The sequence below is a fragment of the Gorilla gorilla genome, chromosome 1 (assembly GCF_029281585.2).
Source record: "Gorilla gorilla gorilla isolate KB3781 chromosome 1, NHGRI_mGorGor1-v2.1_pri, whole genome shotgun sequence".
Taxonomy (NCBI): Eukaryota; Metazoa; Chordata; class Mammalia; order Primates; family Hominidae; genus Gorilla; species Gorilla gorilla.
The window spans coordinates 33,304,892-33,328,109 of NC_073224.2; the positions used below are offsets into that span (position 1 = coordinate 33,304,892).

Genomic DNA, 23,218 nt, shown 5'->3' on the forward strand with positions numbered 1-23,218 from the left:
AAACTTCCAAATATAAAGACAAAGAAGAAAATCTTGAACATAGTCAGAGAAAAACTACACCTGAGCAATAGGGGGAAGACAATTCTAAGACAATAGATTTTTGATTAGAAATCATGGAGACCAGAAAAAAGTGGCACAATGTTTTTTAAATGTTGAAAGAAAATAACTGTCAATACCCAGTGAAAATATCCTTCGGGAATGAAGGAGGAATAATGACATTCTCAGATAAAGTAAAACCAAGAGAAACTATTGCCAGCAGATATACCCTAAAAGGAAGGCTAACCAAAGTTTTTAAACAGAAAATAAACAATAAAATAAAGAATTTTGGAATATAAGAAGGAATTAAGAAATGAGGCATATAAAAATATGAGTAAGTTCATTCAGCTTTTCTTCTGCTCTTGACTTTTCTAAATTACATTTGACTGTTGAAGCAATAATTATAACACTATCTTATGTTATTCTAAATGTATATAAAGAAAATTCTTTACATAATTAAGTTATAAAGAGAAGAGGGTAAAGGGATGTAAAGAGAGGTAAAGTCTCCGTACTTCACTTGAAATGGTAAACTAATGGCACTATTAGACTCTGATAAGTAATGTATATATAATGTAATACCCAGAGAAACCATTTGAATATTTATACAAAGTAATACACTTAAGATCACTATAGATAAATCAAAATGAGATTCTAAAAAATATGTTCTAGTAATTCACAGGAAGTCAAGGAAAAAAGATTATAGAAAAGCAAAAAATAAAGTGAACATAATTGTGAGACCTGAAACTATGAAAATGCTAGAAGAAAACCTGGCCATTGGCCTAGGCAAATAATTTATGACTAAGATCTGAAAAACAAATGCAACAAAAACAAAAATAGGCAAACGGGACTTGAACTAAAAAGCTTCTGCACAGCAAAATAAATTATCAACAGAGCGAACAAACAACCTTCAGAATGAGAGAAAATATTTGCAAACTATACATCTGACAAAGGACTAATATTCAGAATCTACAAGGAACTCAGACGTCTCAACAACAACAAAAAATACCAATAATCTCATTAAAAAGTAGGCAAAAGACATGAACAGACATTTTTCAAAAGAAGATATACAAATGGCCAACAAGCATATGAAAAGATGTTCAACATCACTAATCATCAGAGAAACGCAAATGAAAACCACAATGAGATATCATCTTTCACCAATCAGAATGGCTCTTATTAAAAAGGCAAAAAATAACAGATGTTGGCGAGGATGTGGAGAAAAGGGAATGCTTATACACTGTTGGTGGGAAGGTGAATTGATACACCCTCTATAAAAAACAATATTGAGATTTCTCAAAGAACTAAAAACAGAACTAATATTCAACCCAACAATCCTCCTATGAATATCTACCCAAAGAGAAGGGTAGATATTCCATCATATCAAAAAGATACTGGCACTCATATGTTTATCTCGGCATTATACATGACGGAACTGGAAGCCATTATCTGAAGTGAAATAACTCAGAAACAGAAAGTTAAATGCCATATGTTCTCACTTATAGGTGGGAGCTAAGTAATGTGTACACATGAGCATAGAGAGTGGAATAATAGACACTGGAGACTTGGAGGGGTGGGACGGTGGGAGAAGGCTGAAGGATGAAAAATGATGTAATGGGTACAATGTACACTGTTTTGTTGATGGCTGCACTAAAAGCCCAGACTTCATCATTATGCAATATATCCATGTAACAAAACTGCACTTGTACCCCCTAAATCTATAAAGATAATAAATCAATAAAGTGAACAAACAGAAAACAAAAAATAAAAAGGCATATTTTAGCCCTAATATATCAATAGTTACATCAAATATAAATTGGTCTATATATGCCAATTAAAAATAAAAGACAGTCATTGTCAAAGTGGATTAAAGAACTTAACCCAACTATGTGCCATCTACAAAAAAAAAATACCACAAATATGTGACATAGGCAGGTTGAAAGTAAAAGGGTGGAAAAAGATATAATACTTCCTTCTTATCCATAGGTTATACTTTCTATACATAGGAATCAACAGTGGATGCCTGAAACCATGGATAGTACTGAAGCCCATATATACTATGTTTTTTCCTATACATACATACATACCTATGATAAAGTTTAATTTATAAATTAGGCACAATAAGAAATTAACAATATTAACTAATAATGCAATAGAGCAATCGTAACAATATACTGCAGTAAAAGTTGTATGTGTGTGTTCTCTCTCTCCCTTTCTCAAAATATCTTAATGTTTTCAGGCCATGGTTGCTCATGAATACCAACTCATGGATAAAGAGAGATTACTGTACATCATTCAAACATTAATCAAAGCAGGAGTGACTACATTAATATCAGATAGTAGATTTCCAAACAAAGAAAACTACCATAGATAGAGCAGGATATAATATATTAGAAAAGGGTCAGTGAACCAAGAAGGTACAGCAATCTTAAATGTGCATGCAACAAACAATGAAGCTGGAAAATATGGGATGCGAAAACTGATGGAATTGAAAGGAGAAAAAGATAAGTTCACATAAAGTTACAGTTGAAAGTTTCAGCACCATCTTCTCAACAATTGACAGAAAATCAGCAAAACTACATAAGAATTCAACAAAACCATCTATTATGGATGGAATTGTGTTTCCCAAAAATTTGTATTTTGAAGGCTTAACCTCCAGAACCTTAGAATGTGACTATATTTGGATATTGGTTTTTTAAAGAGTTAATTGAAAAGAGGCTGTTAAGGTGGGCCTTAATCCAATCTGATTGGTGTCCTTATAAGGAGAGATTAGGATATACAGAGTGAGACACACACCAGGGATGTGTGTGCACACAAAACAGGCCATGTGAGGACCGTGATATTAGATATATAGGAAACATATATGTGTGTGTGTGTGTGTGTGTGTGGCATTATGATATATAGGAAACATATATATGTATGTAGGCTTTTTATATGTTTTCATCCATGGGTCCTGGCTCATAACTCCCATATCCCTTGTTACTGTCTTTTGTTGTAATGTTGGGTGTGCTAGGCTTCAGAGGCAGGCCTCAGGAAATGGAACTTCTTGCCTGCCTTCCTTTCACCTGCCCCAAGGTAGGACTGCAATCTTCCCCTACCTTTCTGATTGTGGGTCTTAAGACCCTCCCCTGTGTGGGTCCCACCTTATACCCTGGGAGAAGGAAGGCTTCCATAAAAACCCAAGAGGCCTGGGTTGAGAAAACTTCTGGATAGCTGAACATATGGCGGTTCCTGGAGGGTAGCATACCCATGGAGGACAGGGAAGCTCTGTGCCCTTTCCACCATATGTCACTCTATGCATCTCTTCATCTGTATCCTTTGTAATATCCTTTGTAATAAACTAGTAAACAAAAGTGTTTCCCTGAGTTGTGAGCCACTTTGGCAAATTAATTAAACTCAGAGTGGGTCACGAGAACCCCAACTTGAAGCCAGTTGGCCAGAACTTCTGGAGGCCCAGACTTGCAACTGGTATCTGTGGGTATGGGTGGCAGTCTTGGGGACTGAGTCCCCAATGTGTGGAATCTGACACTATCTCTGAGTAGATTGTGTCAGGACTGAATTGGTGTCCACTGCTTGGTGTGTGGAGAAAAACCCACACACATCTGGTTTCAGAAGTCTTCTTCTATTTTGATGAATGCTGTGGTGTGAGAGTAGAGAAAAAACACATTTGGAAAGGGTTTTTCCCAATCCAGGACACAGAAATGAGGCAGCCACCTGCAAGCCAAAGAAAGAGGCATCAAGAGACACCAAACATGCCAGCACTTTGATCTTGGATTTCCAGCATCCAGAACTGTGAGAAAATAAACATCTGTTGTTTAAGCCACCTAGTCTGTGGTATTCTGTTATGGCAGCCCAAGCAGACGAATGCACCATCAACCAACAAAATTTAACATTTATAAGACAATCCATCCAACAACAGAAGAATTCACATTTTTTAAGTGTACAAGACCATATTTGGGGTTATTAAAAAACAAATTTAAAAGATTTAAAATTATACAGTGTGTCCTCTGACCATAGTGGAATCAAGCTAGAAATCAACAAACAAAGAAGAAAATCTCCTAGCACTTGGAAAGTAAACAACATACTTCTAAATAATCCATGGGTCAAAAGGAGGTCTTAGTAAGAAAGGACCAAAGCAATGAATAAACAGCTAAGATTTGACAGGAGTGTTCAAGGGAGAGCACTGGAGTACAGCAGGGGAGTGCAGATGCACCTATGGCAACTAGAAATCCAGGAGGACAGCGTGGAGGCACCTGACCTCTACAGCCCCATCTCCCCTGCTGGGATCAGATCTGCCAAGAGTCAGGAGGGACATCCAGTTACAGAGAAAAGGTAATCAAAAAATCTCCACCAGCCTCCACTGCCACCAAACTTCATGCCTACAGTCCTTACGATGGATGAACCAACAGTCCTTACACTCACTGAGTCCAGTTTGGAGAGCTACCAGGAATTCACGTGGCTGCATTGTCCTGGATTAGGAGCACAAGGTGTACATTTCCATCCCCCAACTCCTGTGAGCTAAGCTGCTGTAGTACACCACCATCTTGGAAAAAGATGGTGCTGTACTACGGCAGCTTACACACACCTCTGGAGTGTACCCTGCTCTGGGGAACCAGTAGTCATTGCACCTCTCCAGCTCTAAGGATTTATCTTCATTGTGCCAAGCCCACACAGGTGGCTGAATAATGCAACCTTAGCTGTGCAGAACTTGGGCCCAGGATTGGCTATCACTCTAGTTCTGAACAGCAGGAAAATCAACCCCCACCACCTGCACTTCCAGGCGAAGGAACAGTTTGTCAGCACTGCCCAGGAAATCCATTTGTGAGCCAGCCCAATTGCTGCGCCCTCCCACAAGCAGGAGAGGCCCTAGACCGTCCAAGAAGGTGATATGCTCCTGGGCCAGTGGAGTAGCTACATACCCATGCTCAGGACCTAAGAAATAGCCCCACAGCACCCCCTGCAGACACATCCCTGGCCTTTCCAATGGCCCCGAAACCCCAGTAAGGGCCTGAGAACAGCCCCACAGCCCATCCCTGACAGACATGCCTCCAGGCCAACCAACCAACCAAGAGCCCCCACCTTGGACTTGAATAACAGCCTGGAGAGGTGCGGTGGCTCACGCCTGTAATCCCAGCACTTTGAGAGGCCAAGGGGAGCAGACCACGAGGTCAAGAGATCAAGACATCCTGGCCAACATGGTGAAGCCCTGTCTCTACTAAAAATAGAAAAATTAGCTGGGTGTGGTGGTGCGCGCCTGTAATCCCAGCTACTTGCGGAGCCGAGGCAGGAAAATCGCTTGAACCGAGGAGGCAGAGTTTGCAGTGAGCTGAGTTTGCGCCACTGCACTCTAGCCTAGGTGACAGAGGGAGACTCTGTCTCAAATAAATAAATACATAAATACATAAATACATAAATAAATAAGAAAAACAGCCCATGGGCTACCCATGGCAGACACACCTCAGATCAGCTGAGCAGTCCTTTGCCTGCATCCCAGGCCCAAGAAATAGCCCCATGGGCCACCCCAGCAGAAACAAACCCAGACCAGTGAAGAAGTCATGTGACCATGTCCTGGGCCTGAGAAATAGTCTTGTAAGCCACTCCTGGCAAACACGTTTCCAGGCCAACTAAGCAGCCATGCAGCTGTGTCCTGGGACTGACAAACAGGCCAGTGGTTCAAACCCAATAGACACACCCACAGGCCAGCTGAACAGCCATGCAACTATATAACAGGCCTGAGGAAAAGCCCTGCAGGCTCCCCCTGAGCAGGCATCCCCAAGGCAGTTGCTCATAGCCAGAGTAACAACCCTATGTCCCCAACTACAGTCAGCTAGACTCCAAGTTGGCTACCCCATGATGTGCACATATGTGCCCCCAATCTGAGAAACAGCTCAGCAAGCCTACTCCTGGCAAAGCTAAACCACTATCACCACATACTCTTCCAGCCTAGGCCACTAAGAAACTCCCAAATGCCACTAGTGTGGATTACAGCTGAAGAAACTACACAGACACTACAAAACTATGTCCACCTAAAACCAAAGCCAACATATACCAGTCAAACTGACAATGCAAGCCTCATTCATAGGAATAAGGTTTTCCCTATGAAACCTACACCATAAAGTTGGAAGAGGCAAATTTCCCACCAGATGCATAGAAATCCATGTATGAATGCATCAACCATAAAAAAGCAAGAAAGCATGTCACCTCCAAAGGAAGACAGTAATTCTCCAGTAACAGATCCCAATCATAAGGAAATACATAAAATGCCAAAAAAAATTTGAAAGAATAATCTTACAGAAATTCAGTGAGATACAAGTGAATATATATAAATAATTCCACAAAATCAGGAAAACAAATGATTATTTGAATAAGAAATTTAACAAAGAGATAGTTAACATTAAAAAGAACCAAACAGAAATCCTAGAGATGAGGAATTCAATAAATAAAATTAAAAATACAATCTAGAGCTTCAAAGGCACAGTAACCAAGCAGAAAAAAGAATTTCTGAACTTGAAGATGGGTCTTGTGAAATAACATGAGAAGAGAAAGAAAAGAAAAGAAGAAAGGAAGGAAGGAAGAAAGGCAACAAGATATATGATGTACCATTAAGCAAACAACTATTTGTATTATCAGTGTTCCAGAAGGAGTAAAGAAGACAAAGGTGAGGAAAATATAATTATTAAAATAATAGCAGAAAATTTCCCAAGTCTTGGGAGAGAGATGGACATCCATGTCTGGGTAGCTCAAAGAATCCCCCCCACAAAGTAGATTTAACCCAAATTGTTTTTATCTGGGGTACATTATAGTCAAATTGTCAAAAGGCAAGGACAAAGAAAACATTCTAAAAGCAGGAAGAGAAAAGCATCAAGTCACATACAAGGCAATCCTCATTAGATTAACAACAAATATCTCAGCAGAAATCCTACAGGCCAGGAGACAATGGGATGTTATATTCAAAGTCCTGAAGGAAAACAACAAAAAAAAACTGTCAACCAAGAATATTATACCCAGCAAAGCAATTCTTCAGAAATGAAGGTAAATAAAATCTTTCATAGACAAGCAAAAACTGAAGGAATTAATCACCACCAGACAGGCCTTTAAAAAAAAATGTTCAAGGGATTCTTACATCTGAAGTGAAAAGATAAAAACTACCATCATGAAAACATGCAAAACCATAAAGCTCACTGGTAGAGCCTATATCAAAGGAGAAAGACAAAGGAACCGATCCTTATTACTACAGAAAACTATACAACTGCAAAAAAATAAATAAAAGACACTAAGGAACAAAGAACACACAAAGCAGCCAGAAAATAGTAAAATTGACCTCACCTCTCAATAATGACCATGAATATAAATGGATTAAATTCTTCATTTAAAAGATACAGACTGACTGAGTGGATTAAAAACAACACCCAACCATATTCTGCCTACAAGAGACTCACCTCACCCATAAAGACACAAATAGGCAGAAAGTGAAGGGACAGAAAGAGATATTGCATGTGAATGGAAACCACAAGCAAGTAGGAAAAGCTATTCTTTTTGTTATTTTTATTTACTTATTTTTTATTATACTTTAACTTCTAGGGTACATGTGCACAACGTGCAGATTTGTTACATAGGTATACATGTGCCATGTTGGTTTGCTCCATCCATCAACTCGTCATTTACATTAGGTATTTCTCCTAATGCTATCCTTCCCCCAGTCTCCCACTCCCTGACAGGCCCCGGTGTGTGATGTTCCCCACCCTGTGTCCATGTGTTCTCATTGTTCAACTCCCACCTATGAGTGAGAACATGCAATGTTTGGTTTTCTGTCCTTGTGATAGTTTGCTTAGAATGATGGTTTCCAGCTTCATCCATGTCCCTGCAAAGGACATGAACTTATCCTTTTTTATGGCTGCATAGTATTCCATGGTGTATATATGCCACATTTTCTTTATCCAGTCTATCACTGGTGGACATTTGGGTTGGTTCCAAGTCTTTGCTATCATGAATAGTGCCACAATAAACATATGTGTGCGTGTGTCTCTACAGCAGCATGATTTATAATCCTTTGGGTATATACCCAGTAATGGGATGGCTGGGTCAAATGGTATTTCTAGTTCTAGATCCTTGAGGAATCACCACACTGTATTCCACAATGGTTGAACTAATTTACACTCCCACAAACAGTGTAAAAGTGTTCCTATTTCTCCACATCCTGTCCAGCATCTGTTGTTTCCTTTTTCATGATCACCATTCTAACTGGCATGACATAGTATTTCATTGTGGTTTTGATTTGCATTTCTCTAATGACCAGTGATGATGAGCATTTTTGCATATGTCTGTTGGCTGCATAAATGTCTTCTTTTGGGAAGTGTCTGTTCATATCCTTTGCCCAATTTTTGATGAGGTTGTTTGTTTTTTTCTTGTAAATTTGTTTAACTTTTTTGTAGATTCTGGATATTAGCCCTTTGTCAGATCAGTAGATTGCAAAAATGTTCTCCCATTCTGTAGGTTGCCTGTTCACTCTGATGATAGTTTCTTTTGCTGTGCAGAAGATCTTTAGTTTAATTAGATTGCATTTGTCTATTTTGGCTTTTGTTGCCATTGCTTTTGGTGTTTCAGTCATGAAGTCTTTGCCCATGCCTATGTCCTGAATGGTATTGCCCAGGTTTTCTTCTAAGGTTTTTACGGTGTTATTCTTACATTTAAATCTTTAATCCACCTTGAGTTAATTTTTGTATAAGGTGTAAGGAAGGGATCCAGTTTCAGCTTTCTACATATGCCTAGCCAGTTTTCCCAGCACCATTTATTAAATAGGGAATCCTTTCCCCATTGCTTGTTTTTCTCAGGTTTCTCAAAGATCAGATAGTTGTAGATGTGTGACATTATTTCTGAGGCCTCTGTTCTGTTTCATTGGTCTATATCTCTGTTTTGGTGCCAGTACCATGCTGTTTTGGTTACTGTAGCCTTGTAGTATAGTTTGAAGTCAGGTAGTGTGATGCCTCCAGCTTTGTTCTTTTGGCTTAGGATTGTCTTGGCAATGCAGGCTCTTTTTGATTCCATATGAACTTTAAAGTAGTTTTTTCCAATTCTGTGAAGAAAGTCAGTGGTCACTTGATGGGGATAGCATTGAATTATAAATTACTTTGGGCAGTATGGCCATTTTCATGATATTGATTCTTCCTACCCATGAGCATGGAATGTTCTTTCATTTATTTGTGTCCTCTTTTATTTCATTGAGCAGTGGTTTGTAGTTCTTCTTGAAGGGGTCCGTCACATCCCTTGTAAGTTGGATTCCTGGGTATTTTATTCTCTTTTAAGCAATTGAGGATGGGAGTTCACTCATGATTTGGCTCTCTGTCTATTATTGGTGTATAGGAATGCTTGTGATTTTTGCACATGATTTTGTATCCTGAGACTTTGCTGAAGTTGCTTATCAGCTTAAGGAGATTTTGGGCTAAGACAATGGGATTTTTTAAATATACAATCATGTCATCTGCAAACAGAGACAATTTGACTTCCTCCTTTCCTAATTGAATATCCTTTATTTCTTTCTCTTGCCTGATTGCCCTAGCCAGAACTTCCAACACTATGTTGAATAGGAGTGGTGAGAGAGGGCATCCTGGTCTTGTGCCGGTTTTCAAAGGGAATGCTTCCAGTTTTTGCCCATTCAGTATGATATTGGGCACATACCGGGTTTGTCATAAATAGCTCTTATTATTTTGGGATACGTTCCATCAATACCTAGTTTATTGAGAGTTTTTAGCATGAAGAGCTGTTAAATTTTGTCAAAGGCCTTTTCTGCGTCTATTGAGATAATCATGTGGTTTTTGTCATTGGTTCTGTTTACGTGATGGATTACGTTTATTGATTTTCATATGTTGAACCAGCCTTGTATCCCAGGGATGAAGCGGACTTGACCATGGTGGATAGGCTTTTTGATGTGCTGCTGGATTCGGTTTGCCAGTATTTTATTGAGGATTTTCGCATAGACGTTCATCAGGGATATTGGCCTAAAATTCTCTTTTTTTGTTGTGTCTCTACCAGGCTTTGGTATCAGGATGATGCTAGCCTCATAAAATGAGTTAGGGAGGATTCCCTCTTTTCCTATTCATTGAAATAGTTTCAGAAGGAATGGTACCAGCTCCTCTTTGTACCTCTGGTAGAATTCAGCTGTGAATCCGTCTGGTCCTGGACTTTTTTTGGTTTGTAGGCTATTAATTATTGCCTCAATTTCAGAAACTTTTTATGTTTAAATAATATTAGGGAGCCAAAATGATAGGGCAAAGATAATATAATTTTGGATTAAGAAGACATAGTGTCAAAGTAAGATGCTTTTAGTTTGGGGTTTTTTTGTTTGTTTGTTTGTTGAAGAAGTATAGTGAAAGTTCTTCCTTTACACCAGTGATTCTCAAACCACAACATGTACTGTGTGTATGCATCACAATCATGAGGAGCAATTTTTAAAACACAAACTGCTGGACCCAGACCCAGAAAGTTTCTGATTCAGTATGTCTCATGTTGGAAGGCAGCCTGAGAACTGACATTTCTAGCAAGTTCCCAGGTGATGCTAATGCTACTTGTCCAGGAATCACACTTTGAGAACCACTGCTTTACTGCTTAGTAGCCCTGTGACCATAAGTACACCACTTAATCATAAGTACAGCACTTAATCTAAGTTTCAGCCCCGCTGGTGAAATTCATATGGCAATATCTACCCAAACTGTCAGAGGCGTTCGAACCTGAGCAACTCCATCTTGAATAGAGACTGGGTAAAATAAGGCTGAGACCTACTGGGCTGTATTCCCAGTAGGTTAGGGCATTCTAAGTCACAGGATGAGATAGGAGGTTGGCACAAGATACAGGTCACAAAGACGTAGGTAATAAAACAGCATGTGGTAAAGAAGCTGACCAAAACCCACCAAAACAAAGATGATGACAACAGTGACCTCTGGTCATCCTCACTGCTCATTATACGCTAATTAAAATGCATTAGCATGCTAAAAGACACTACCACCCGCACCATGACAGTTTACAAGTGCCATGGTAACATCAAGAAATTACCCTATATGATCTAAAAAGGGGAGGAACCCTCAGTTCCAGGAATTGCCCACCCTTTTCCAAGAAACTCATGAATAATCCACCCCTTGTTTAGCATATAATCAAGAAATAACTATATGTATCCTTAGTTGAGCAGCCCATGACACTGCTCTGCCTATGGCATAGCCATTCTTTATTCCTTTACTTTCTTAATAAACTTGCTTTCACTTTACTGTATGGACTCACCCCAACTTCTTTCTTGCATGAGATCCAAGAACCCTCTCTTGAAGTCTGAATCGGGACCCCTTTCTGATAACAAAACTATACAAAACAGTACTTTGTAAGAATCAAAATAAGAAAATGTATGTGAAAACATTTTGTAAATTAGAATGCTTATATAAATACATTCTATTATTCAAAACTATTTTTATAATGCATATTATATGCTGGCACTATGTTGTGAAATAAGAACAAATCAATCATTGGAGCTTATAGTCTGGTATGGAAGATGAACATTAAACAGATCATTATTTAATTATCAATGTAAACAATGTTATTTGTCAATAATGAGTATGTTTGAGAAAAGATTAACATTTTGAAACCGAAAGCAATATAGTAAAAATATATGACTACAAAAATTAAATCAAGTAAATGACAAATAATGAGGCCATAGAAAGTTTAAAGATAAAGCCTTATCAACCCATTGTCTATACTTGAGGGTACTGGATTCCTGCTATGGAAATTAGTTAAGAAAATAATCCCAAACCCTACTAAATTACTGTCAAGCAAGTCGAGTATGTTTTGTAGTATTTAGAGTGTATAAGGTCCAGCAATCAGATTCAGTATAAAAGGGCAATTGAATAGGGGAAATATATTCAATGTTCTTTCCAAGCACTTTCGGGAAGTGGTCTTAACCTTTCCCTTCTAGCTTTCAACAACACTTTGTGTTTTGCAAGTTATTAATCAGAGCATACTGCCTTTTATTAAATCTGACTGGTAATAAAATAGACGTTCTTCTTAATCAAGCCCACACTGTGGCTTTAATCACCTTTAGACCAAAATTTATTCTCCTGGGTGGGAGGCAAGCTCATCAGAAGGATCTCAAGGAGGATTATATCTGTGGGGGAGGATTTCAAAGCTTTCCCAAGCAGGCAGTGAATAGGGGCTCTGTCTGCCTTCCCAGAAATAGCCAGCAGGCTAGAAGAGTCCAATGCTACCCATCTGCCTTTGGTGACAAATTGGTGGTTTGCTCATAACCAGCCAAACCAGTGCAGGGTTGGATCACAGGCTCCTTTTTGGCTCTGTTCTGGGCCCTTTTAAAATTAAAAATGTGTACTCTTTTTTCTGCTCAATATTTTAAAATGGCAAAATGTATGATTTCCTCAAAGAAGTTTCCATAAGCTCTTTAAGGAAAAACAGCTTTGTTTTTCAGAATTCACCCTCCAGGAAGAGGCTACATTTCCAATATGAAAACAGAATTTACCCTTGCCATTCCTATGTCTCATTTACTGCAGAGGGCAGGCCTACAAATCTGGATTAGACAGACCTTAGCAGGTGATGGGACAGCGTACACAGCTTTATTTAGTTTAACATCTTGAATCCATCTTGGGACAGTTTATCCTTCAAAAGCAATCCCCCAAAGCTGGGCATGGTGGTACATGCCTGTAGTCCCAGCTACTTGGGAGGCCAATGCGGGAAAAATCACTTGAGGCCGGTTGGAGGCTATAGTGTGCTATTATCGTGCCTGTGAATAGCCACTGCATTCTAGCCTGGGAAACAGACTCATCTCTAAAAATCATAATAACATTTAATTTAAAACAAACCTTCAAATAGCCCATTTAGCCACCATCTCTTTCTACTTTTCTGTGTATTTACTTTGTTGTTCCTAGTCCCCTTTCCTCTCTCCACCCTGGTTCTAGGAATTTAATTATGTATCTTGAAGTTTGAGACACCCTAGGGGATTCCCCACACCCAGTTCTCCATATATTTTCATGCCTAGAATCACTCTCATTAGACTTCCCTCATATGTGTATCCTTCATTTGTGTTGGAAACTGCCTTCAAAATGAAGACCCTCCAGGTCTGCTCCCATAGGTAAGTGATGAGGACAGGTGGAGACAGATCAAGAAGACAGTTGTGGGGGACTGGGCTGGGGGTGGGTGGGGCTGCAGATTGAAGACTATGATAGGCTGGACTCCCTGGGGAATTCAGTCTCTGACTCAGGGGTTTGTGTGCAGGAAACTTAATGGTTAGAATGCTCAGGATCAACACTTATAGGAGAGTGAAGGAAGAAGGACTGGGCAGAGGGAAAAGCCGGACAGTCACAACAAAGGAGCTGGAACGGCCCTGCACAGTCATCCCAAATTGGCATAAGGAGCCATGTCTTTGATCACCACACTGCATTTGACTAGTCTCCAGATGCAGACTGCCCCAGGAAAGGCATTCTTGGTAGAGGCAGTTCTCTTCAGTGGAGAACAATCTCCAGAAGGGAACTCAGCCACCAACACTCTTAGCAGCTGGAGGAATGAGTATTTAAGTCTTGAAAGAGGAAGTCTGGGCAACACACCACAGAATCTGCTAAAAAGACTAATGATCATCCTGCCATTTTTATAACTTCCTACCAAGCAGCAGGGAGATCAGGGTCACTGTTATCATGGGGAATAGGGAGGGTCAGTTGGCATCCCACCAGGAGCCAGATGACACACCCAAGACAAGGCAGAGGGTTTAATTACAATGGAGCTATTTCCAAAAACATAGATCAGGTACAGGAAAGAGCAAGATAACCACATAGCCATTACTACTCCTAGGTCAGAGAAGCAAGAGAAAGGAGAGAATGGTGGAACCCAGAAGACAAATACCACATAGAGGAAGCCACGTTGAAAGGAATAGTGACCTTCAGCTGAGGCCACAGCCAGCTCAAGGTCCTCACAAAGAAGGAAAAAGGGAACTGAATATATCAACCTTGCTCTCTTACCAGGGCTCCCAGTTGGCCCAGCCTCATCAAGAAAGGGAACTTATTGCTATAGTCCACACAGGTCAGCTTCCTGGAACAGAGGGCAAGGAGATAAGGGTGGAGAATGGATCTAGAGGCACAAATAGAAGCTATCTGACATAGACTTAAAGGGACATTTACTGCTCAAAACTTTCAGTGTCCATGCTTGTTCCCACTTCCAGCCATGTATATACAAGGGAGTGAAGGCCAATCTGTTTACACAACTGAGACCACACCCTAGAGAGCAAATTCATAATGCTAAGCGCAGTAGCTGTGGAGAGTCAATGCATGTCTGACATTAGAAAGGTCCAGCCTTTTTGAAAAACTCTTTAAGCCTTTGAAGTGTGCTAGTAATGAAAGTCAGTGATTTGGTGTATTTAAGAAAAGGGGGAATAAGAAAGAGAAAGAGCATAGCAACGATGAGAAGATAATTCCCTGGGAACATATCAGTCACCTAAGAGCCTTTACCAAAAAAAAAAAAAAAGTTTGAGCTCCAAAGACACAAAGTTAGAGCCAGTGCAACCCTGATATATGTATCTTTTTAAAATCTATAAGTGATCTTGGTAACAATCACAGTTAAGAATCATTGTCAGAGTCCCAGAATGGATAGGCTTATGGTAGAAGTACTAGGGACTCCTAGAAAATATAGAAAAAGAAAGAAGAAATTCCCAAGCCAAAGTAGGACATTCTGACAGTGCCCCTTAGCCTCTGACTTGTTTAAAGAGTATGAGGGCAGAAAGTACTTGAAAAGTGTTTTCTAAAAACTAATGCCAAGCAGTTTGACCATAAAAATAAACCACTTGCTCTTTCTTATTTTATTGATGCTCAGTATCCCTACTGGGCTATTTACAGTTAGGTGCTTTGTCTAAGTATGAGCCAAAGTATATAGAGAGGAGAAGACTACTGAGTGTTTTCTCAAAATACAACCCTACTGTGTGGTAAACCATATATGTCAAAACTGAAGAAAAAAATGGTCATTATAAGCATCAGTGGCAGGTCTTAGAAGACATTCGGAAAATGACAGCCTCAACTCACCTCAAAACCTCTCCACTCCTAACTCCAGTCTGTACACAGTTCTTGAGCCAAACTGCTGCTGAAGTCCATGATGACCCAGGTGTAAATAAGACTTTGGGCTCTGAAGAAAATTAAGCAGAAAAAACTGGGGCTGGCATTTCTCCCTGGAGAGTTGGTCTAAAGAAATCTAGAGAGAAGCTAAAGGAATGGAGTGAGTCTGCATCCCTGAGGCTGAAAGAATACAAGAAAGGACATTCCAGGAGCCTCCTGTCTGCTGGTAGAATTGCAACCATTTGTAGCATAGTATGACTACAACCAGACCTGATCCTCAAGGAGTCCACAAAGTAGAACAACTATCTAACAGTGCCCAGCATCCAGGGAGGGAAGATGTATGAGGACAAGGCATGTATATAAGTCTTTACAATCAATGGAAAATAACTAAATTCTCCTGTTTAAAAAATAGAGACTAGAGGAGTTTGAAACCAGCCTGTGCAACATGGTAAAACCCTATTTCTACAAAAAATACAAAAAATTAGCCAAGCATGGGGGCATGTGCCTGTAAGGCCGAGGTGGGAGGATCACATGAGGCCAAAAAGTCAAGGCTGCAGTGAGCCGAGATCATGTCACTGCACTCCAGCTTGGGTGACAGAACGAGACCCTGTCTCAAAAACAAACAAACAAACAACAACAACAAACCAAGAAAAGAGGCTGACAGGTTAAGCTAAAATACAAAAATAAAGCTATATTCTATTTATAAAAAACACTTTAAAAAATAATAAAGAATGGTTGACAATAAAGCAAAAGGCAAAAAAAATCAGGCAAATATCAAGAAAAAGAAAATAGAAGTGGCAAGAAAAATGTCACACAAGTAGAATTTAAAGATAGGAATACTAAACAGAATGAATAAGAACATTATGTAAATAAAGGCACAACTTACAAAGAAGATAAAATAGTGATAAACCTATACACGTCACAAAATATAAGTTAAATATGTAAAGCATATAAAAATAGAAATAAAAGAAGAATTCAACTAAAATACAATTAGAAGAAGCTATTTTAATACACTTATTACATAATTTGTTATATATAGTAAACAATAAGTCAAAGGCAAATTAAATAATACTTGATTTTCAGATAGAATAAAAATTTACATCCCTTAAATAGCAAATACATATTTCTTTCATATATTGAAGGAACATTTACAAAAAGCAAGTTATGTACTTGGCCACAAAAGAAAACTCACAGGCTAAATGTGCTATAAATTTTATAAGCCATATTTTCTGATAATAATATAATACAATTACAAATAATAAAAAGTTGGTACCAAAAATATTAAATAGTTGAAAATTTATTCACAAATATCTAGACAATGCTTAAAGAGACAATCTGATTCACAAACGATCTGAAGAGCAATGAAAAGGAGTTTGTTTCAAATTCTTTGACACTAAGCAAAAATTATATGCACAGTTTTAAATGTCTTCGTAATTTAAAAATAGATATAAAAAAAGAATCCTTCTTCACAGTTTTTTTTTGTTTTGTTTTTTTGGAAAGGCAATGTCTTGGCATGTTGCTGGCCTCAAGCTCCTTCTAGGCTCAAGAAATCCTCCCATCTTGGCCTCCCAAAGTGCTGGGATTACAGGCATGACCCACTGTGCCCAGTCAGTTCACTCATTTAACAGATCATTAAAATAAAGGAAAAAACACACAGGAGAAAGGAATTAATAAATCTAAAATATTTTATTAATGAAGAATAAAATAAAATTGGTAGATATATAAAATAAATACAAAAGGTCACTTTTGGAAAAAAGTAAAACAGATAATACCATTGTGTACCTGATTATAGCACAAATAGACAAAATTAGGAATAAGAAAAGGGATAAAATTATGGATTCAGGAGATAAAAAGAACTAGAATATTTCATACAACCCTGTGGCAACAAGTTTTGAAACCCATAAGAAAGAAATGACTTGGTAGTAATATCAAAATAATTTTTGAGAGACATGGAAAACTTGAATAAACTAATTATTGAAATAAATTGGAAAGTGATTTAAGTCTACTATGGAAAAGGGCACAAGACAGGTAAGTCAATAGCTAAGCTTTACCTGTTCCCGAAATTATCAAAAGCTTCCCAATTCACTTTATAAGACCAATATATCTCTAATGCCAGAACATAAAAATCAAATAAGAATAGGCCGGGAGAAGTGGTTCACGCCTATAATCCCAGCACTTTGGGAGGCCGAGGCGGGCGAATCACGAGGTCAGGAGATTGAGACCATCCTGGCTAACACGGTGAAACCCCGTCTGTACTAAAAATACAAAAAATTAGCGGACGTGGTGGCGGGCACCTGTAGTCCCAGCTACTGGGGAGGCTGAGGCAGGAGAATGGTGTGAACCCGGGAGGCAGAGTTTGCAGTGAGCAGAGATCATGCCACTGCACTCCAGCCTGGGTGATGGAGCGAGACTCCGTCTCAAAAAAAAAAGAATGAAATAAGAATAATCTCACTTTTAAATATAAATGCAAAATATCTAAATAAAATAGAACTCTAGCAATCCAGCCAATGAATAGTATACTATGAGTAAGGAAGATATTCCAGAAAAACAAGAGTAGTTCACTATTGGCAATAATTTTAACCCCTCCGTAAATGCCATTTCATATCTCCCACTCTCTGACCACCACCTCCTGTCGTTCCAGATAATTCTCCTTGGTATCCAACTTTTATCATTTTCCCTCAACAGGATCTCCAATCCATTGATCATGCAACTTTTTCACCAGGCCTCACCCCTCTCCCAGCTTTACTCCATGAGTGATCATAATCATGTCCTTGCATACACCTTCAACAGTTCTTGTCCTCTCTAGTATTGTTCTTTCTTGGGAAACCACAACCCTGACTAAATCCACTTCAACTTTTATACCTTCAACCGAGTATCTGAATTTGACTAAAGAAAAACACACAGCTACACCGACTGGTCTTACCTTAAGTCTGTTTGTTGTTGAACCCCAGGTGGCCCCTTAATGCTAATCAGTAATTGCATTTCCGTAGTGCCTTCACTTTCCCACTTCAGCGCTTCTCTCTCCTTAAGCCTCACCCATCCTTATGTTCAGTTGATGATCTTATTTCCCACTTCACTAAGAAAGTTGAACAACCAAAAGAAAATAAATACAAAAGGTTACTTTTGTAAGAAAAGGTATAGACCCACACTACCATATCTATCAGCATCTGTTGAAATCTGTACTCATGTAGTCCACTTTTCTGCCTTTTCCTGAAGAGGAGGAATTGGTGCTCCCATCTAAAGTTAATATCTTTACTTGTGCACTAGATAAAAACATAAATTATATGCACTGTTTCTAATTCCTCTTCTTCCATTCTCAATGTTTCTATTTACAACTTTTTATTTAGAAAATGCCAAGCTCACCAAAAAGTATAAGAATAATAAAATGAAGATCCATGTACCCTCCACCTCCATATACTAATTATTAAAATTTTGCCACATTTCCATGATATTTCTCTAGTCTTCATATACAAATACATGTTTTATATACACATATATATATGTATTTAAGTGTGAAGTATATGCACACACACATATAGATTCTTTTGGAGGAACCATTTCAGAGTCAATTACAAACATTATGTCATTCCTTAAGTGCTTAAGTATGTATATCCTACAAATATTTTCCTATAGGACTGCAATACAGTCCTCACTGTCAGAAAATTTAACATTGCTACAATATTATTTAATAGTCCCTATTTAAATTTCTCTATTTGTCCCAATAATGTTCTTTACAGATTTTTTTATTATTGTCAGTGATGGTGATAATGATGATAGTATCTGTGATGATGACAGTGATGGTGGCATTTTAATCCAGGATTCAATTGAGGACCATACATTACATTTAATTGTCATCCTCGAAGTCTGCATTAAACATACCCTAATCAAGCTTTCACCTCTAACACTCTGCTCCACTGGTGACCTCTTGTCAAGATCACTAATGACTTTCATGTTCCTAAATCCAACATCCACTTACTTTGCCTGTAAGCAGCATTTTGGCATGGCTGATCATTCCCTCCTCTTTGAAATACATACTTTCTTCACTTAGTTCCAAGAAATTATAATCACCTAATTTTCCTCAGTAATCTAGCCATTCTTTGTCATTCCCCAATATCTTAATATTGGTCCCTTTTTTCCTTCATCTGCACTTGATTAGTGATCTCAAACAATATTATGGCTTTAAATAGCATATGCCAATGACTCCCAGTTTTATAGCTCTAGCCCAGACTTCTCACTTGAATTCCAGACTCATATATCTAACTGTCTTTTGAAAAGAGAATTTCATAAAGAAAATCTGAAAGAAAAGGAATATGGGGAAGAAGTCTCTTCCCTTATTTTTACAGAGAGAAGTAAGCTTCTTACTTTTAATTTGTATTTCTCCTTACATTGGTTCTTGAGTAAAAATACTTATTGTTATTAAAAAATTAATCTCCCCCAAATGAATATATAATGTAATACAATTCCAATTTGAATCTCAACAGATGGGGTTATTTTGTAATTAGATACCTATTAAAGTTTATATAGATTTACAAATGCCTAAGAAGAACCAAAATGAACACGAAAAAGAAGGAAAAACAAGACACAGAGCACACTATAAAACCAATATAATCAGATCAATTTAATAATGGTAGAAATAGACACGCTAATCACAACAACAGAATAGTAAATACAGAAATAGATCCCAGTACAAATAAGAGGTGAAAATAGAATGAAGGCATGGAAGATGTGGATTACTTAATTAATGCTGCTGCCATAAGTGGCCACATGTCCAGAAGAAAATAAAAGTGGTCTTCTATACAACATACAAAACTGAATTTCATATGGATTAATGGCTTAAACATATGTGCAAAACACAATCTTGCAAGAAAAACCATTCTAAGTCATCTAAGTCAGCATAAGGCTGGATGATGCCATTTTAACAAGACTGGAAACTCAGAGAGAGAGAGAGAGACTATTTGTTCACCAAACAGAACACATTCAGGCTAATGTCCACAGTTTATTTATTTTTAAAAAGTTCTTCCAAATTGTCAGGAAGACAAACTAATAGAAAACAGGCAAAGGATATATAGACAATCCAGAGAAGAACAGTTCTAAATAGCCATCAAACATGTGAAAATAGGTATAAATTTATTAGGAAGGATAAGAAAATAACACTTAAAATGTAACAGACTGACAAAAAATTAAAAATAACAATAATACCTGTTACTGGTAGGGATGAGGAGAAAACAGGATGTCGTGGAAATGGGAAATGTTATAGGCTTACTCTATGAATTAGATTAAGGTTACTGGTTAAATAACTTTAACCTTAAGTAACCAACTGCTTACTATAAAAATATTTCTTTAGTAAAATTATTGAATTGTCATATTTTTAAAGGCAGCATCAAAACAGTAGCCCCACATGGAAGTCATTCAAGCAGGCTCATTTGCCCAGAGAAATACCCAGGATCCTGGGAGAGGAACCAGAGGGAAAAGGAGACAGAGAAGAAAAGGGAAAGGTAGCTGTGGCCAAAGGCTGAGATTCCCTCCCAGCCACTTAGCCAAAGCACTAGAAATTTCCTGCAGGATTAAAAAAATAAAAATATTCACCAGGAGTCATGAGTACTGATTTCCAACACAATTAAAATCCTCCTAAAACAGCACTGGAAGCCTCCAGCACACAAATAAGTTATATGCCAGTTGTCTGTAGCTGGGAATGGATTTACCCATAAAAACAGTATGATAAATCTCCTAAAGCAGCTCACACAAATTAAATCGCTTACACTGGCAACGAGAAGAAAGAGAAAATGCAAAATCTTGTTGCTAAAGCACATTATTTCAGCAACATTCTGGGTTTGCCTTGGAACCTAAATCCATTTGCATCAATGTTTCAAGGAGTAACAAAATGCTATTCTATTTGTAATAATGTTACAAACTCCATTTGTGACAATGTTTCAACAACGCAAATTCAGTGATTCCTCATAAAAAGAAAATACACAAGCAATAGAAGAACATCCTCTTGCTCACATCCTATATGTGATCCTGTTTCTCTTCCCAGCTCTCTAGCTGGAGAATAATAACAATAGCAACATCTACTACTTACTCTGATCAAGTTCAGCTCAGGACACTTTTTGCATGCGTAATTTAATCATCACATAATCTCGTGATCTAAATATTATACTCATCTTATTTAAACAAGGTGGTAAGTTCCAAAATACTTAACTTGTCCTCTGCCACTTAACCAGTAGGCAACTGAGAGAGAAATATCTGATTCTCAAGCTATGTTTTAACCTGCTATATGCCACCAAAGTTCCAGTATTCTGTCCCCAGAACACTGGGTCACGTACCATCTGACCCAACTCCAAATTCAAGAAATGCCAGGCTCCTGGACCTTTACCACCACACCGTGCATTTCACAACCACCAACCCAGAAAAGAATATGTGAGCATCTGGGCCACACATCTCTGCTCCTGAGAACATTCCTTGGAATAAAATGGATCTGCCATTCAAATGTATGGAAAGATTTGAGATCCATTGGAGGGCTCCTTTGTAGAGTTTTGTGACATCAGTGGAGGCTGTAGGGATAAGGATGGTGTTCCAATTCCTGAAGAAATTTCGCCAGATTCCAACTGGCTGCAGACAATCCACATTCGGGAACATTTTGACTCATGGATGTCCACGACCTTGAGTGCTAGCCCCACATGAATTCAGCACACAAGGTTCTTGTTTAATAGGTGACCTTCCCAAAATAGCTACAGATATTAGCTCTCCCTGCAAGATCTCTCTGGGGAAGTTTAAGAGACAGATTTGCCTTTCAGCTTTCCAAATCCCTTGTTTGGGGTTTTAGAAAATAACCCACAATCAGAGCACTCCCTCTACCTATCATCACTTTACTTTTAACAAAACTGAATCACTTGGAGCTTTGTACTGTATTTATTTTCACTGATCTCATTTTTTTCCCTTTCTTCATTTTTTCCACTTAAGGGACCATTTTCCCACATTTTGCCTAAGGCTTTGTCCCATGAGAGGTGATAATAACTAAGTTAAGTGCTGAAAACTTTTGAGATGTTTCATGTAGGTCATTTTGGGTTGTTGCTTTTCTTCTTTCTCTTAACACTAAAGACAAAAGGGATAGTAGGGCAGGATATTATTGAGATATAATAACAGGTATACAGCTTGACTTGAGATGAGCTTGTTTCCTAGTTTAGACGAGATGGAATTTTTAAGAGCTGAATTTCTCAAGTGATATCATCATCCTGTGAGGAGAAAAGTCTATCAGACAAACAACTCCAAGGGAGCAGGATACTCTTCAAACAAAAGCTCTATAAGCCCAGAGACAGATCAACTCACATGAAAAGGCAAAGGAAGCCAGAGGTCAAGTTGGCCACACCTGGACTCCGTAGGCTTCCAAAGGGAGGAACTGGGCATAGTGCTAAGTCAATGAAAAAAAACACATTTATTCATTCACTTATTCACACTATTTCTTGAATATCTACTAAGTTCGTAACATACTGTGCTAGGCACTAGGATACAAAGATAAGTAAGACCCAGTCCTTGCCACCAGAGAATTGCCCCACTCAAGTGAAGTAGCTTCTAGCTTTCGCTGCCATTAGGCTTCTTTTTAACAACAAAAACTTTGGGAAGAATAATGATAGAAAATCTACTTTTTAAATTCATTGGTTGGGAATATGCATATGCATATGGACTTACAGATTCCTTTTGGTAAGTCTGGGCAGTACCAGGCACAGAGAAGGACTGGGCTAATGAGATGAGTAATGACAGCAACATGGTGAGAGTTGAACCACCTGTCTCAGCTCTGCCTGAGACAGAACTTGCCTTTTGTTCTAAAAACTTTGGTATCTAGGCCCGCTGCCCTCACTCACAAAAACATCTTCTAATTTATTGCCTAATGCCCAAAATTCCATATTCATACGTATAACACTTCTCTAGCTCTATGACACCACAAAGCACCATCCAAATCATCTCCCTCCTGCACTCTTTAGAGTGGCCCTTTAAGGTAAGGATCATTAACAGGTGAGTCGGTTTAACGGACGGTGAGGTGACTCGCACAAAATCACTGAGCTACAGGGGTCAGTTCAGGACTCCTCAACTTCAACCATTACACATTCAAC

At 38.5% G+C, this 23,218-nt stretch overlaps 1 protein-coding gene across 21 annotated transcripts in view; it reads right to left on the minus strand.

Moving 5' to 3' along the window:
• The window catches only part of LOC134758841 (uncharacterized), a 330,244-nt gene that overhangs the window by 306,152 nt on the left and 874 nt on the right, over positions 1-23,218 (minus strand). For 6 of the 21 annotated variants that reach the window (XR_010134484.1, XR_010134473.1, XR_010134459.1 and 3 more), the window contains exons 1-2: positions 22,797-23,176; positions 18,034-18,186 (exon numbers count right to left, since the gene is read on the minus strand). The gene's annotated coding sequence lies outside the window, so the exon portion shown is untranslated. Of the gene's footprint in view, positions 1-11,301; positions 11,377-15,080; positions 15,181-18,033; positions 18,187-20,869; positions 20,965-21,433; positions 21,541-22,052; positions 22,343-22,436; positions 22,519-22,796; positions 23,177-23,218 lie in introns of those variants that run through there. The other 15 variants (XR_010134474.1, XR_010134480.1, XR_010134463.1 and 12 more) reach the window with 8 other exon arrangements.